The sequence below is a fragment of the Notamacropus eugenii genome, chromosome 1, assembly GCF_028372415.1.
Source record: "Notamacropus eugenii isolate mMacEug1 chromosome 1, mMacEug1.pri_v2, whole genome shotgun sequence".
In the NCBI taxonomy this organism is placed as follows: domain Eukaryota; kingdom Metazoa; phylum Chordata; class Mammalia; order Diprotodontia; family Macropodidae; genus Notamacropus; species Notamacropus eugenii.
This window is the reverse complement of record NC_092872.1, coordinates 195,464,123-195,480,938: the sequence shown is the minus strand read 5'-3', so window position 1 is coordinate 195,480,938 and position 16,816 is coordinate 195,464,123. Positions and strand designations below refer to the sequence as shown.

The window sequence follows — 16,816 nt, the reverse complement described above, 5'->3', positions numbered from 1 at the left end:
GTATGTCAGCCAATGTGACCTTTTCATTTTCGCATTTGGAGGGGAGAGCTTGCAAATGCCTCTTCCCATCTTCTCTCCTTTTGTGCTCTTTGGATGCCTTCCTTCCCCCATATGCTACTACAGATGCTGCCATGTACTTTACAGAGGAAGCTGGCCCCATGAAAGTTTACCAGAAAGTGGGTGTTTTGGTTAAATGCTTTTCAAATTATGGAGATGTTGTCAGGTCACCTAAAAGGACATGTCAGCTCCAGATTCCTCCAAAACACCATGAACAAGGACAAACGTAACTTTAAACACTCATGAAATCCAGTGAACAACACCTGAGACATGAGCAAACTCATAGTTATACTAGGTATGTGTGTTTATGTGTGTGAAACAGGTGCTTCAACAGAAAACATTTTAGTGCAAGGATTTTCTATTGATTCTGTTGTCCTAAGAAGACAAACTCAGACAGAGTTGTGTGTGTATGTTTTTTAATTGTCCTTTCAGAAAAGGAGAGAAAGTATTTGCAAAGACATTCAAATAAAATACTTTGAAGCTTGAAGGGCATCTTGGAATGATGGTTAAAGGCTGGCTACGCAGTCAGAAGACCTGCATCCAAGTCATTCCTCTAATATCTCACCTGTGTGATCATGGACAAAGCTGGTTAATCTCTCAGTGACTCCTGGCAACCCCAAAGATAAGGGTTCCTAACCCTTTTTGCATTATAAACCCCTTTGACAGACTAGTTAAAACTATGAATACCTAGAATAATGTGTTTATATGCAAAAAATAAAATGTGTAGGATTACAAAGGAAACCAATTATAATGAAATGTAGCTTCTAAAATATTCTCTAAAAATAGTGAACAGACCCTAGGGGAGAAAACCCTGCCTAAAACTGTAGTAGACCATCCATGCTGATGGAATTACAGGATTAAATTGCTTGCTACTCCTTCCACCAAACAACAGCAAATTAAAATGGAGGTTTAGCGTTTCTTCCCTATTTGATTTCATTCTTTTTTTCTCTCATGCACTAAGAGGACTGACAACCATTCTTTCAAATGCTAGGTTGTATCGTGTGATCCTTCTTACCCTTCCCTGCCTCAGATTACAACTCCCTAGCTATTCTGTCAGTGACTTTGCCCAGTCTGGCTACAGGCCTCCATCACACAGATTACAAAATGTTTTAGTTTGGGGTGAGTTCATGAAACTGTACCTTGATCCAAAGGTTCATTTCTCCTTAGGCAGCTTTGGATGACATTTCTCCAATTTCAGTGCTTAACTTTTGACGTTGCTGTAAATCTTGCCCTTTCTGGTAGGGGTAAAAATTAGATTCCCTTTTCAGAAAGAAGTCAACCTCCCAAGATGATCAGTTACAAATTACAAACTTTGCACAGCTTATTCCACTCAAAAGAATCAGTGTTTTTTGTAGCATTTAGAATCTTTTTTTAGATTAGAAGGCTAGGGATTTGGAAGACCTGGGTTCTAATTTTGCCTTGAATTTACTTGATGAAAAATCCCAGTTCACTCACAGAAATTTTTTGTTCTTCCCATGACTCCCTATGGATTTAGTTGCTAAATTATTATCAGGTTATTGAACTGTTTTGGTGAAGGGAGTTCCCACAAAGGGAGTACCCTATCTATCCTTTCCCTATGGGTAGACTTTTTTTTTTTTAACAAACCAAAACAAGTCTGACTTTTCAGTATTCCTTCTATAGCCATAGAGTCTTTGTATTTTAAGAGGAACATATCCCAGGAATATAGAATTACTTTCTCCCTTAATCCAGTCCCTGTCCTCCAGGATCTCACCTTCTAGTAGGAGCTATAAGACATGGGCACAGATAACTGAAATACAGGATAGGTGCATTTATTTCCATGAGGATGATAGGTAGAACTTTGGGAGTTCAGCAGTCAGTGGGATCACTTCTGGAAGTCATTCATCCCCTGAATATCTTTGAAAGCTAAAGATTACTCTAAAAACTTGTGAAAATTCTCAGTTTTCTTTGTCTAGTACCAGAAAAATTTCCACATTCTTGCATCAACTAAGTACTTAAATCACAAAATTTTTCTATCTTCTTTTTCTTCCTTCCTTTCTTCCCTTCCTTACTACCTTCCTCCCTCCTTTCCTCCCTCTCTCCTTCCCTCCCTTTTCCTCTCCCCCTCCCTCTCTCCCTTCTTCCCTTTTTTCTTTCCTCCCTCCCCTTTTTCCTTCCTTCCCCCAGAGTGTACCCTGCATTGTGCTAACCACTGGGTATGAAAGAGGAGACTGGAGGAAAGGATACAAATTTACTAGGAAAGGAGAGACAGTTTTTAATTTTTTGTCTCCCCAGAGCTTTATATAATGACTTTGCACATGGTAGGAGTTTAATAAATATCTGCCAAATCAAATTGAATTTACTTGGAACTTGAAAGATTTACAAGGTATATTACAGTCATTATCTTATTTGGTCATCACAACAGTCTTTGTGGAAGCTGCAGTCTCTTGCTTCTCAACTTCTTAGGGTGAAGTCAAACATAATCTCCTCTTAACAGACAGATGCCATCAACAATAGAAGATGGGCTTGTCCCATAGTGAAAGTGATGGACCATTTGGATGTCAGAAGAAAGCAAAAGAAGGCCTCCAATATGTTGATGGGCTCTTGGGAGGACTCAGATAAGAGTTACAGAATATGAGCTGGTATAGATGAGTTGTGTTCAGCATCCTCGCAGAGAATATCCATATTGGTGAAAGGATAGATCCATTTGAATATTTTTCAGAGAAGTAAACGGACACTCCTAGAGTTCAAGGGTCTTGTTCATGATCCCACAACTCACAAGATTCAGAATGTGAACCCAGGTCTTTCCTAACTTCAAGTACAACAATCTTTTCAACTATACCACAGAGGTAAAAGAAGCTAGCCACCTACCTTCCACCAAATTGTAGCTTTGGGGCTCAGAAAATACACTTTAAAAATGCATTTTCTGCAATTGCTCTAAACTTGTTTCTGACAATTCTCAGGTGTTTATTATCACCACTCATCATTATCAGTAAAGATTATGGGTTTATATGTATAAGGCACTGGCAAACAAACCTCTATACTCAATGGAGTAAGACCATACTTTCCCATATTCTTAAAGTTCTTCCCCTCAGACAGAAATGAACACATGCAAAAGGCATACAAACAACTATGTAGAACATTAATATAAGACAGAGCTTTAAGTACTGTGTATTTATAACCAGGTCAGGGAACATCAAATGGGTGAGGGTGGGGTTCCAAGGAGAAAGAATCAGAGCACGTGCTTACTGAGATTGTCTCCAAGGGTGATAGTACTTATTTTCCAAGTTAGTGTTCATGGCTTCTTTTGTATATTTTCATTTGGTTGTTGGCACATTTCTTAGTATATCACCTTCCGATATGGGAATTATGGCTCAGGAGAATAAAATTCCATGTAGCAGCTAGGGGGCTCTAGCAGTCCACTTTTCAGATATAAGTGGATATGGCCACAACCAAAAGATTGGTATAAAAAATAAATAAACCTTTTCATTTTAACCTTGGGTTATGAATGCATTAATATTCTAGAACTAGCAAGTATTTTTTAAAATTAAAATTTCATTTCTGGGTTTATCTTATTTTATTCAATGGAACTGTTGGAAATGCTTATTTGCAATGTGTGTCTTAATATCATTTTAGAATATGTTCTTCAAAAAAATCAAATGGGGAAAAAATTCTACTAATGTATAGAACTTTAAAAATAGCTTTTAATATTTTGAGTTTACATTTCTTAACCTAATCTAGATCTAATAAAAAAAAATCTCATCGGTTTACATAGATAATGTGACAAATTCTTTTTAACTGATAAAATAAATATAATTTGGTAATTTTCATAGCAAAGTAGCTCTTGACTCTAGATCATCTCTTTTGAAATGCTTGACAGAAGGGCATTGAAGTGCCTGTCTAAGGCTTTATATGTTTGCTGTGCCTGTTATTTTTCATGACATTTCTACTAGCAAGATACTTAAAAGTAATCATTTACCCTTAACTCTCAGATTCTTTTTCTTTCTCTTTCCTTTCTATTCTATGACACCTTTTAAAAGCACTCAAAGGCACTTAATGGAGAGATTTAGCAAAATATTAATTTGGCCTCCATGGCCCAGAATGCTACAAAAAAGCTGAATAAACTCTTTTCCTCCTCCCCACCTTTGGCCCCTAAAAATATTGATTGTGGTTATGAGGAGAAGGGAAGGTTAGGAAAGATTTCTTTAGTGTGAATGCTATGTGGAATTTTTTCTTTGGAATTGGTTTCTTTCAGATGCTAAATGCTCACTTCCTCCTTCTTATCAGACCTTTTAGAGGAAATAACAGGACTTAAACATGTATATACACATATTTTTAGTTTCCTGTACATGTCAAACATCACTGTTTTCCAAATATATTGGCTCCAGGAAAATAGAAAATGTATTTTATTCCAAACCCCTCTTTCCATATGCAAACCCAAGGGAGTTTAAGGGAAATGTAATCCACATGTTTCTGAGCCTTTTCTGCTTAAAGTCTTCTAAAGGGTTTTCTTTTTCTCTTTACCATAGCTGTTTGATTTCCAGGAAGCTTTTTAAAAAGAAAACTTTAAGCCCTTTTTCTTAGAAAGAGGAAGTTACATTTGACCAAGGCTAAATGTAGATAAACCCCCACAGTTGGTTTTGGCTCAGAATTCAGAACTCATTAAGGTAAAGGTGAAGCCTAAACTTGCTCCAAGAGGTACGTTAAGGTTTTCTTATTTCATAGTCCTTCATCTCACATAGCCTTTTTAAACTTTTTTTTTTAATGGAATAACTCTAACTCTTCTCTTTCGATCTTTTAGTGTTCCAATCTGTCAATCGTGATCCCAATCATGCATTTTGTGATAAAAAAAGGATCTCTTTAATTAAGTAAATTATAACTTTTCTTATTTGGGCAACTACTAGGCTACAATTTAGTCTACCCTTTTATTTTTAAGTGCTAGGTTAAACAATATCCAGTGATGCCATTGATAAGTCTAGGGCTTGGATGGAATAGCAAAAAAGATGGAAGAATTAAGAACATGGCTCGTGAATCTTTTCTACTCTCTAAACCTTAGTTTCCTCATCTGTACAATAAGTATGGTGGACTGGATGATCTATTAAGTCCCTTTCAGTTCCAAGATTTTGTGATTAACAGAGGCATACAGTTGTAGAACTCCTAAATGATACAAGGACATATAGACCGTATAGACATATTGCGTATCGAAAATGCTAACACCATGGGAACAACTTCCCACACTGTCATATTATGATAGTGATATGTCACAATAAGATGTGTAGCCTATTTACCTCTAAATTCTATGATACTCTCTATTCCATTCTATCTAACAAGCACTTAGTAAATGCCCACTATGTGCTAGGCCCTATGGTTGGTTAGAGGGCTACAAGGCAAAAGCAAAACAGTCTTTGCCTTCAAGGAGCCTATATACTAGCATGGGAAAATCATATTCATATATGTGTGTATATATATTGTATATGTATATGTACATATATTTATGTGCATGTGCATGTGTGTATATGTGTATAACAGTGGAATAAAGATATCAAGTAGTTACATGAAGACAATGATTTATTAGCAATGAATGCCAGTTATATAACAAACTGAGATCAAGGGTCTTGGTAACCAAAGACCTCCACCATTGGTTTCTATCTAGTTAATATACGATTTGGAGGGAGTAAAAAACAGGAAAATAGGATGATGTGATTATGATACCAGGTTTCTTTTTGGTGGAGTATTTTGGTAGACAATCAAGTGAAGTGTAGAGGGGTACTCTAGTGGTCAGATGACAGTAGGAAGTGGGAAGTGGGAAGTGTGATTTAAAGTCCTGTGACTTACAAATGGCTGATACATAGCTTCACTAAATGGTGGATAAAAAACAAAATGGAGTCACATTATTTTAAATTTTATAATATGGCATGTGGGTCTATGCATATAGGTGCATATGTACATGTATGTTTATATCATATTTAAGTTATACAAATAAATAGAAAATTTATGCAAAATAATTTAATAGTTGGGGGCACAACATTTTGGGGTCTCAGGAAAGACTTCTTGAAAGATGTGACAATTGAACAGTGGTTTGAAGGGATTCAAAGAGGCAGAAATGAGGAGGAAAGGTATTCCAGGCATAGGGGATGATCTGTTCAGAGGCATGAAAGCAGGAGATGAAATGTCTTATGTTGGAGAACATTAAGTAAGTCAATTTAACATGGAGTATTTGAAAGGGAATATATTAGGAGTTATGAGAACCCCTTCAAACTTCACATTTCTCACCATCCCTCCCCCCACCAAAAAATTCAATGAATATTCTCTCCCTACATAAAATTTCACTGAAGTATTTGGATTGTAAGGAGTGGGAGGGAGGGAAGACAGTTGACTAAACTAATTTTCATTAAGATAATTATTCCAAGGTATTTGCATTTTAAAAGATTCAAATGGAATCTTAATCCGATTTCAGCTGTGAGAAAGTAAAATGAATTTCAGTTATTGTGAGGGAATATTATGCCTTCCTACTTGCATCTGCAGCAATGCTTTGTGTAGTGGATGGAATCCTGGACCTGGATTTTGGAAGTCATGGACTCAAATACTGCCTTTGACCTCGCTGTGAGACCCTGGGTCAGTCTCTTTATTGATGAGAGCCTCAGGTTCCTTATCTGTAAAAGGAGGGAGAATAATACCTATTATATCTACTTCACAGAGCTGTTGTGAGGATCACATGAGATAGATTCCATAAACACGTTGCAAATAATGCGTTAGTTATAGCATTTATCAGCTACTATTTTATAAGAGTAGAGATGATTAGACCAATTTCATTTTCTACATTATCATACTGTTTATTTCATTAATTTTATTTAGAATATTTCTAAAACATTGATCTTAGTTTTGACAAATTTACAAAGACACAATTAAATGGCAGACTTTTTAGAAGTGAAACTTGGACCCAAGTCCTCCTTTGACTCAGTCAAGGCATTCTTTATAACTCTGATAAATCATCTTCCCTAATGGCTTCCATTTACAGATGTCCAGTATAATATCCATATAATCTTGTAAGGATTTAGATTTCTTCTGGTCAGAATGTCTGCATGTTTTGCTGTTGTAAATGACTCCTTTTGGTATTTCCCTCAAAGATTTCAAATCAGTTTCACGAAGCTTCTGTTTAAGGGGACAATTTGCTCTCAGATAGCAAGTGAAGGAGCCATTTTCTAAAACTGTTCTTCCAAAAATGGATCAGATAAATTTCAATGGTATGGATCTATTTTGTTCCTTAAAATTTATATTCATGTAAGTAAGTGGGATAAATTATGACAATAGCACAATTTAGAGAAAGGGTCCTAAAATACCTCCAGTAGATGTTCTTGTTTTTTAGGGGTTTTTTTTTGTCTTTGCATACTCAGTGACCACCAGCGTCTTGGACATTGTTGGCCCTTAATAAATATTAGCTGAATTGAATGGAATTTGTACATACCTACTTTGTATTTGGCCTTGAGGAATCCAAATAGGTGAGATGGTACTGCATAAATAAAAATCCTCAGGAATGAAGTGGTTCAAACACATCACCTATCATCATCCTGATGATTTAATATTTATTAAGCCAACGGTGTTCTTTATGCTGTAGAATACACATAAGATCCAATTTTTGCCCAAGAGAAGCATCTATCCTAGAGAAAAATGACAGCACTTACACAAACAAAAAACAAAACAAAACTCAACTACCTGCTTAAAGAATGATGCCAATAATCCAGTGCCATTATAGGTAGCCGTTAGTGTCATCATCCACAACACTGATGGCACAATTAAGTTAATTAACATGTAGCTTTATGGTAAGTCTGCTGAAGTAGACTCCTTGAGATATACCCTGTCATTTTAAATTCATGGACCTTCCAAGCAGGAAGGCCTGAATGTTTAATGGGTTTTAGTTAGCAGATGCAAAAAAGAAATTCAGAAAATCCACCTCCCTGTTAAGTGAACATTGCAAAGAAAAGTATTAGAGACACCAAACTTCTTCATGTGTGCTAATCATCATATAATAACCCAATAATCATGGAGCTTATTGTATAGAGCATTACACAATAAAGGGTTATGATCTCTTGAGCAGCTGCACTCCTAAAATATGAGCAGAGGGTGGGGAAAGAGGTCCTATAAAGCCAACATCCCTTTCTTTGAGGTTCTGATGAGGAAATGTTTTTCATTCTCTTCATAGCAGTGAGAAAAAGAGAAAAGGGACATTTAGTCTATATCAAGATGTTGGATAAGCATAACTTCATTCTTACAACACAGTATAGGCAATAGAATGATTTTCTATCTCAGTCCACCCCACCTCAGCCTCTACCTGGAGTTCTGATTATTTCCATAGAATCTTTAGAATTCTAAGGAGGAATTCACTAAGATTGAAAGACATTCTAGTTCCGTTTTAGATTTCATTCAATTATTCTGATTAATAGGAACGTATTCCAGATTGTCAATTGGAGATCTTTTGTCTTGCCAGATTTATTCTATATTTTACTTATTTGTATTGTATGGTATGTAATGCTGTGAGGCAGTTGAGTGTAATGAATAGAAGAAAGCATGCCTTAAAAGTCGAAAGATTTGGGTTCAAGTCCCATCTCTGACATGCCACTTTAATTGTTTAGGCAACCCTCTAAGATTGTAGGTTTCAGGGAAGATGCTAACCTGTGTTAGTAGAGAGAGTTTCCTCGCCTGGGATTTCTGTATACCAATGAAATCACAGGTCTAGTCTACATCTCCAATTTAATAAATACTTATTGAATCCTTTTCTCTTTTTTCCTTTTCTCTGAACAACTCAAGTCTCACTTTCTCCATAAGTATTCCACTAGTACTGTAGCCCATTGCTATTTAAATACTCTAGAAGACTACTTCTAGAAAAAAGTTTCTGTTTGAGCCATTTTGGGGTGAAACTTCCTTCTATAATTTTTTGACATGTTCCATGTTTATATTTTATGGGTGTTTATATGGAAGGCACATGGAATAGTGGAAAGAATTCTGGACCTAGAATCAAAAAGACCTGGGCCCAAATTACAGCTTTGTTTTTTATTAGCTCTCTGGGCAAGCTCTTGGAATAGTTTACTAAATCTCAGTATAGTTGCTGAAATGGCCCAAACTCCAAATTTAAATGTACCACTTTTAATTATACCATGTAGATATCATGATAATTTACTCTGGGAACTCTTTTCATTTGAGTTTGTTCCATCATAATCTCTATATTAGGGTTTATTTTTATCTACAAGTTTTAGAGTGATCCTCAGTTTCCTCATTTGCAAAATGAAGATAATGCCTGTAGTGCCTATCTCCCAGATCTGTGATATGGCTAAAATGAAATGAAAGTAGGGAAAGTGCTTGGCAAAACTCAATATGAGACTCAGCTATATGACTCCACAAAGACATTATAAGGCTCAGGTTACTTTAAAATTAAAAATTTTAAATTTATTTTAAATCCTATTATTTTCACAGTAATCTAGCACAGTAATAAGGACTCAATAAATACTTACCGAACCAAATTTCCTTCTTTCCTCTACTGATGCCAGAATCATCACCATTTAATTTTCTCTTTAAGTGGCTTTCTTTTGGAAATGGCTCAGGAATCTATTTGCTAAAATTTATACATCTAGAAGAATGGTTTTATCTTCACCTTAGAGAAATAAACATGTTGTTAATGATGACCTCCACCAGAACTGATTCAGCCAGAATCTGTAGAAAGAAGCTCCCTCTTCTAGGTCTTGTCTTCAAGCATCTCTTGTAGTCTTAGAAGTGACAAAGCATTAAAGCAACTGATAATGAACTAATTTGAAAATTGTTACTTAGAGATGTGTAGCATGGAAATGTTTCTCAGAAATGTTTCTTTCTTTCAAAAATCTTCTTGAAGTCAACTGATCTCTAATTTGACAAAGAAAAGTCACAGGTGTATAGGATCACTAGGTACAATATAGGTTCATCATAAAGGTTAAAGTACAAATATATATCTACAATAGAAAGACCAGAAGTCCTAATATGGAGAATGTGATGGTACAAACTCGAAAAGAGTTTTCAGAATAAACTATCATTATAAATATGTGTTACAACGAAAGCCATGGTAGAGTTAAACTGGGGACTTGGGCCATTTCAGCAACCACACCAGCTTTGTAGTGTTTAAATTATTAATTTAGAAACAATGAGTTACTCTCAGGTTATAAAGAATAATCTACATTATTAAATAGCCCAAAATGACTATCAAATATGCTACAGCTAGAATTGTTTGAGTCACCTATAGAGAGCTGTGTACTCACTTGGTAAAAAAAAATGACCCTTGATTCATTCATCCAACCTTCCATGTTCCTGGTATAGTAAATTACCAGGTCATTTCTCCTTCTAATATTTGCCGCCTTTCCTGATCCTTAATCCAGAGAAAGGAAGGAAAGAAGAAAGGAAGGATGGAAGGAAGGAAGGGAGGGAGGAAGGGAGTTGGGGAGGGAATTATAGGAAGGGAATAAGGGAGGATTGGAAGGAAGAAGGAGGTAGGGAAGGAGGAAGGAAGGAAACTTTTATTAAATACCTACTATGTGCCAGTCGCTATGCTAAATGCTTTATAAATAGTATCTCATTTGTTCCTCACAAAAACACTGGAGGCCAATGCTATAACAACACCCATTTTACAGTTGAAAAAACTGAAGCAGACAGAGGTTGACTGACTTGCCCCAGGTCACAAAGCTAGCACCTGTCTGAAACTGGACTTGAACTCAGGTTTTCCTAACTTCAGACCCAGCACTCATTATCCATTGAGCCTAAGACAAGGTCTGAGATCCATCATGCTTCCTTCGACTGCAACTGGCTGAATAAGCCTATTGTAGGCGTCATCATCATCATTAACTACATGCTAATTTCTCTAAGTTGAAAATACCATTTTTCTAGATACATAAATTTTAGTAAATAATTTATTTCTAAGGCATTTACAAAAGGGTGTCTGAGAAAAACACTTGCAGAAAGAACTGAATGATGGTGATTCTGCCACTAACATTGGGCTTTTAATTTTTAAGGACTCGGTCCTACAATTCATACTTACACCCAAATCTCTAGCAGCCTGAGGGGCTTTGCCTACTTTACAACAGTTGGTTTAGCCTATAATACTCCCTCCTTCATTCTAGTGCACCTCAACAAAAAATTAAAATGTGATGCCATCTCAAGGCTGCTAAAAGGTTTCTATAGAAATGAATCAGTGTTTTCAATCTTGTTTTGATTCCACATCCGAAAGCTCATCCAGATTGGAATCTGTGTTTTTAGGTTCTGAAGCAAAAGAGGCTAATTACTGGACAAGACTGGAGATTAACCTTTCTTCGATATGGTCCCTCCAGAATAAGGTTTAGGCTTATTAGGAGAGTGGTATAAGAGGAACAGGTGCTTTGCTTAAGGCAACTCTCCTCATTCTTCCTGGATAAAGAAGACTTTAATTTAGAGTGCTTTTAATATGGTACCTTTCACACGCACTAATAAATAAATAAATAAAGTCATGTGGAGATGAGATTTCTTTTACCATATATTTAAACAATAAGACATGACAGGCACTTCATTTCAGTAGAGATGCACACCTTGAATGCATTCCATGGCTTAAGGCCAAAGTACAAATGACTTCAACTCTTCAAGAAACGCAATAATCTTCCATAAATGCATTATAGCACTTGTACCTTCTTATTGGTAATAAGAAATGAAGATTACTTTAAAACTAAAGAGGAAAAGAGATTTCCTAAAAAAAAGGTTCTTCAAGGTCAGGCAACCCTGACAGCCAATAAGAAACTTCCATTTGTAAATAATGTCCAAAATACTTATCTTAATATAGTTATCCTAGAAAAGGATTCTGTAACCTGAGAGTAACTTCTGTATTTGCCAAAGGATAAATGCAAGAGCGTAGCATTATAACACGAAATCTGCTATTTCTAAGTATAGAAACTTAAACCAGGCTTCATGTTAGGGGTTGGGGAGGTTATTAATGTGTGTGTGTATATATGCATGCATGTATATGTATGTATGTACACACATAAATATGTATAAACACATGCATATGTGTACATACATACATGCACATATATGTATTATATATATGTACATATTATGTGTTTCTCTGAGTCTCTGAAAAGGATCTGAATATTTACTAAGCTGTTAGAAATTTATAGACCAATTGTCAATTTTTTGATATGCCTTTAGTGGGGATATTCCTGCAGTGTTCATGATCAGGCCCTTACTTCTGAGTTATAGGCAATTTGCCTTTCATGGCAACAATGGGAGGTACATTTCTAGATGATTAGAGCACGTCAGGTGGCTAATGTTACTCTATTTATTGGCACTATGCCTTAAAGCATGACCTAAGGCAAGGAATCCTTTCCCAGAAAGGAACTACATCACATGCTACTATCAAGGTGCATGGAGAAAGGACTTTCTATTATGATAATGACTTTTGAAAAATATAAAGAATATTTGGTATCCAATGGAATAGTGCCTATCGGAGGCTGCTCCTGCCTCAGCAGTAATAATAATGGTATGATATGTCACTATTTAGTATTGGTCTGGTACAGGAATCTTGGTACAAACCGTTAACCAAACAATGATGTCAAAGAGGGCAATGACTGAGAAGCACCATCACTGGGTAGACAAGGCTTCATTGTTCTGATATTTTAATGAAGTATATTTGAAAAGTTAGACAAACGTGACTAATCTGGGAGGTGGGGCAGTAAAGCTATCGCAAAATGAGGAAAGGGCCTCAGATATGGATTTAGAAGAGGTGAGTTTAATTTTATGTGTGCACACACCTACATATACAGATACACACAGATTACATGTGAAACTTTTTTAAACAATCACTTCTTTAAATTTTGAACTCTAAATTCTCTCCCTCTCTCCTGCCACTCCCCCCTCCTTGAGAGGGCAAGCAATTTGATATTACATAAGAGAAGTCACGCAAAACATATTTCCATATTAACTATGTTGCAAAAGGAAACAGAGCCAAGAAAAATAAAGTTTAAAAAAGTATGCTTCAACCTACATTTAGCGTTCTTCAGTTCTTTGAATAGCATTTTTCATCGTAGGTCTTTTGAAATTCTCTTGGATCACTCACTTGATCAGAGTAGCTAAGTCTTTCATAGTTGGCCATCTTTACAATATCGCTGTTACTGTATACAGTGTTTTCCTGGTATTGCTTATTTTACTTTGCATGTAGGAGATGAGTTTGAATCAAAATTTCCCTCCTATTACCTGAGTGACTGGGCAAATCACTTGGGCTTTGTTGTAGTATTTGTAAAAAGTAGGTTTTGCCTTAGAGTTTTCCTTAAAGTCCTTTTCAGTTTCTGATTCGATATATAATTATTTCAGAAACCCTGAAATTGCATACACATAGATCATGTAATTGTTATCAGAGCTGTTAATTTGGTAATAATGGACAAAATCTACCTTATAGAATGGATTATTTCTAATAAAACACACACATATATCTAAAGATATAAGAAAATTGCTTGATGTAGAAATATAACACATGAGCTGTGGGAATTAAATTTTGAAGCATTAAGACCAATACCCTGTAAAGAAAACAGAAATACTATCTATTTATAATGGCTAATAATATTTTATATTTGTCACCTTTCATCCTTAGTTCAGCTGAATAAACAGAAGAACAGATAAGCACCAAGGAAACCAAGATAATATTAATAATACCTTTCATTTTTATCCCACAGATTCCAAGTGTTTTATAGGTGTTACACTCACTTCATTCCTAGAAGTTGGTGGTTGTGCTTCTGACAAAATGATTTGATAAGCTTATTCAACAAGTCTCAGTCAAGATGAGAATCCAGATCTTTCAGTTCACAGATCTCTTCAGGAGGTCAGCTTTGAATGATTTGTGCATAGGATCCCCAAACCTTAGAGATTATTTAGCTCAATAACCTCATTTTACAAATGAGGAAACTGAGGTACAGACTGGTTAAACTTGAAATAATAGTCATCCACCTATGGATATCTTGATAAACGATTTTTATATCACCAATTAAAAAGTACAAACTGTGCAGGCTGGTTCTTTTTAAAAGGCTATTTACAAAGTTTTGCTTTCATGCTTCACTGTGTTTTGAGGATCTATACTGTAAGAACAGTTCCAGGTCTCTCAAAGAAAAACTGAGATTTTAAGAGAAGGATAAGTTGTATTTTCTACATTTAAGGAGCTTTCACACCCTGTGAGTAGATAAGAGAAAGGAAAAATATAGTTGTTTTATTTTTTTTTTTTAAGACTACATGAGCTCTCATTGGGGCAGAGTGTACTTGGTACGTAAACTCTCTACTCCGTGGCATTTCAGCAAATTGTCTATAATAGTTTTAGGAACCTGGGGGCACTAAGACATTAATGGACTTGCCTATGGTCATATAGGGACTATGTCAGAGGCAGGATTTCAGTTTAGGTCTTTCTGTACTCTGAGGTCAGCCAGTCCTTTTAGCAGTGCATTATAATACTGTTTCTCAGTGGATTGAGATAAAATTCATTCTAAATAGAGAGTTTGATGCTGATGTGTTTAAATGAGACTTTAGGGATACAGTTCCAAATAGTCAAAATTAAGAAAACACTTTTTTTTTTTCTTTCATGACCTGAATCATAGAGTCAAGTTTGGAAGGGACTTTAAAGGCCTTGGAGTACACCCCCTTTCATTTTACAAATGAGGAAACTAAGGAACTGGGAAATTAAGTGACTAAGTATCTGCTTGGGAATTTGAACTCAGGTCTTTCTGACTCCAGGTTCAGTGTTCTAACCTTTCTGACATAAATTGAGAATGAAGAAAGAGGGGTTTTATGATTTTGGAATTTCCCTTTATTGTAAGTTCCTTGAAGGTAGGAAGGTCTTTTAACTCTTTTTGCATGCCCAGTTCTTAGCAGAGCTCCTGGTGCACGGTATATGCTTAATAAACGTTTATTGACTGACTGGTGTCCAGGGAAATAAAAGTTGTTCATCTGGATCATGAATTTAGTTCTTCATAATAGCTCCATCCAGAGAACATTCCTCTGTCCTTTCCAGCCTCTGGCTAATTAAATCCACCTCAAGGATTTCTATGATTCCCCCCACCCCCACCCCCCCAACGTGGAATATTTGAATCCATTTGCCAACCTTGCAAATCATTATTGTTGTAAAAGTTGGAGGAACTGATTGCGCAGCAGAAGTTTTGCACCTAATTATATTTCTCTTTATTCTACAGGGAAACCCAGACACTGTAACAACCGTAGAGAAAAAGGATTTAAGTAGCCCTTGGTTTGGACCATCTGTCAGGAATATGTGACATATGTTTGCTTTGTTTATTCAAGAGCCAAGAGTAAACTGATATACTGAACTAAAAATCTGTCACTGGGTAGAGGAGGGCCAAATCTCTTGCTACCTGTTCTGTAATGAACATGTCCACATACAAATGAGTTGATTGTGTTTACGTGTATCCCTGATTTCCAGCAGGCACTGAAGGTGCTTTCACAAGTCTGAGGAGACAGAGAATGTTGATATCAGTTGATCCAGCCCAGATGACTGAACCTTCTCTTGATTACTGCCGATGTGTAGTTGAATGGAAAGATTTCTACCCACCCCGTCCTCCAGTCCAGTTTTGTCTCCTAGCCATTCCTATTTCTCTCTTGCTCCCTTCCTTTGAACCCCCATTTCAAAATTCATTCAGAGCTTTCTTGCCTTTTTCCAATTAACACCCCTCCTCCCAATCAAAATGACAAGTTTTTCTTCTTTTGGATGGCTCATTGTCTGCTTCGATGGTTTTGCCGGTCCCAACAGATGTGGTCTACTGTGCCTGGATTCATCTTGTTTACCATGGGAGATGAACTAGGACATCAAATGCTGAATGAGAATTCAGTGGAGCCTGGAGTCCTAAAACAGATGCAGACTATTTTTCCCATACCATATCTTTGGGTACATTTTGGATCTCAGTAGAGCATCTGAAGGATAGTGATACCAGGTGTGTGCATGTGTTGAAAGAGGAGATTGGAGATGGATACACTGTAGCCATACACTGGTTTTAAGGAAAAATAAAAAACCACAACTCTTTAAGTGATCATCATGGGCGTGGAGTGTGTTTGTGAGGTCACAACAGCATGGGCAAGGCATATTTGAATGTCAGAAGATTTGTCTGGACTTTAGTCCTAGTCTGTAAAACCCTCGGGAGGGAAAAGGAAGAAGAGAGAAAGTGTGTGTCTGAGTCAGTGTGTTAGCGTGATGACTGTGTACATGGAGACGTTTATAAATGTGTGTGTGTGTATGTCTTTAACTCAAAAAAATCTTGACTCAGAGCCTCAAGTGACGTGGGGGGGGAAAGCACAATAACAACCAACTTTGCGTTCCAAGGAAAAAGCTATGGAGCGATTTACACAATTGGCGGTCATGCACCCTTTGTGATGATGCATGTGCCGGGGAGGAGGAGGAGGGTAGGGACGGTGGAGCACGCCTCTGTGTAGCCCTGCGCTTGCGGTTTGTCTGGGTTGGAGTTCTTAGAAGGGTGTGCACATGAATGTCCGTGTCTATGCGTGTCCGCTACAGTGTGTGTCCTGTCCCTTTTTCAGTGGGTGGGGAAGGACTTGCGGAAACAAGGGAGAGGAGGACGCAGGCAGTTCTGTTTTAACCCAAGAGCAATCCGGTCTTAGAAACTGACAAACCACATGGCTTCCAATAATCCATTAACATCTGTTCACATAAAGGGGGTTCTGATCGGAAATTGTCCAAAGGAAAAAAAAACAACAACTCTCTGTCCGCGGACATTTCAGAGGATTACTGTATCTTCTCTTGGGGCGAATAGCCAGA

At 36.7% G+C, this 16,816-nt stretch overlaps 1 long non-coding RNA gene across 1 annotated transcript; it reads right to left on the bottom strand.

Moving 5' to 3' along the window:
- Nucleotides 1–15,300: 15,300 nt before the first annotated feature.
- LOC140513664 (uncharacterized) lies at nucleotides 15,301–16,278 on the bottom strand. Its single transcript, XR_011970273.1, has 2 exons — nucleotides 15,599–16,278; nucleotides 15,301–15,495 (listed from the first exon to the last, which is right to left on the bottom strand). It is a non-coding gene; the product is annotated as an uncharacterized lncRNA (long non-coding RNA).
- Between the last annotated feature and the right edge of the window lie 538 nt (nucleotides 16,279–16,816).